The sequence below is a fragment of the Stegastes partitus genome, unplaced genomic scaffold (genome assembly GCF_000690725.1).
Source record: "Stegastes partitus isolate 25-593 unplaced genomic scaffold, Stegastes_partitus-1.0.2 Scaffold277, whole genome shotgun sequence".
In the NCBI taxonomy this organism is placed as follows: domain Eukaryota; kingdom Metazoa; phylum Chordata; class Actinopteri; family Pomacentridae; genus Stegastes; species Stegastes partitus.
In genome coordinates, this window is record NW_007578008.1 from 470,671 (window position 1) to 471,631 (window position 961).

General features: G+C 37.4%; 1 non-coding gene across 1 annotated transcript; it reads right to left on the reverse strand.

The window, feature by feature from the left end:
* Positions 1 to 313: 313 nt before the first annotated feature.
* Positions 314 to 385, reverse strand: trnac-gca (transfer RNA cysteine (anticodon GCA)). Its single transcript has one exon. It is a non-coding gene; the product is annotated as a tRNA-Cys (tRNA).
* Positions 386 to 961: the final 576 nt, after the last annotated feature.

Below are 961 nucleotides of genomic sequence, written 5' to 3' on the forward strand. Positions count from 1 at the left end.
TAAGTTTTATCAAGGAGCCTATCCAGGTTTTATTAGAGTTTTAATTTTCTTTAGAACTGTCTTTTATTTCTTCCAGTAATATTCTTTACTTTTCTAACGCTGTTGTTCTTTTTTACACCATGTGGTGTTTTTTATCTGTGTCTTAAATTCCGATGACTTTTTTATACGCCATTGAAGTTGGGAAGTTGTCTTTATTTTTTTTCCTCATATCCCAGGAAGCTGTGGAGAGCAGGGTCAGCCACACTAAAGCAGCCCAGTAGCCCAAAGCCTTACAAAAAGCCACTCTCTGTTTACACTGGGAGGCTTTGTTTGAAGGGGGCACCCAGATTTGAACTGGGGACCTCTTGATCTGCAGTCAAATGCTCTACCACTGAGCTATACCCCCTCACAGTACTGCCCCTCATGTTTGTACCACTTGTTTGGGGAAGTAATCTGTAACAAGGTTATTATTATTTTTCTAAATTCACTGCCAAAGTGCTCTAAGTCTAATCTGGCTATCCGGGTATTTCTGTTGCTTTGGAAGTATAATCAAATTTCAATCAAACCCTAACATGAAACTTGCTGTCTGGTTGTATTTTTATTTAAAAGCTCATGCTGGTTTGGTCACATTGTGAACATTTTACACATTCAATAGCTGCATAATTGCAATAAAATAAAACAAAAATCATGAAAAATTATATAATTTTCAGCAATTTCCCCGAGGTTTCCACCAAGGGGGTCAAAAAAGTTCTATTCTATTCTATTCTATTCTATTCTATTCTATTCTACAATTTCTTCTGTGTCATTTCACTCATCGAGTTCCAATTGCGAGGATAAGGTTAGCTTTGAAAAGTGGAATGTAATCAGTTAATTAATTGTTCTGCTAAATTGCATTGTGGGACACAGAGGCGAGGTCGGCCGGTCCAGTACACACTGGAGATTTTATTTCCAAACAACATCCTGGTATTTCTGGCATATTGCA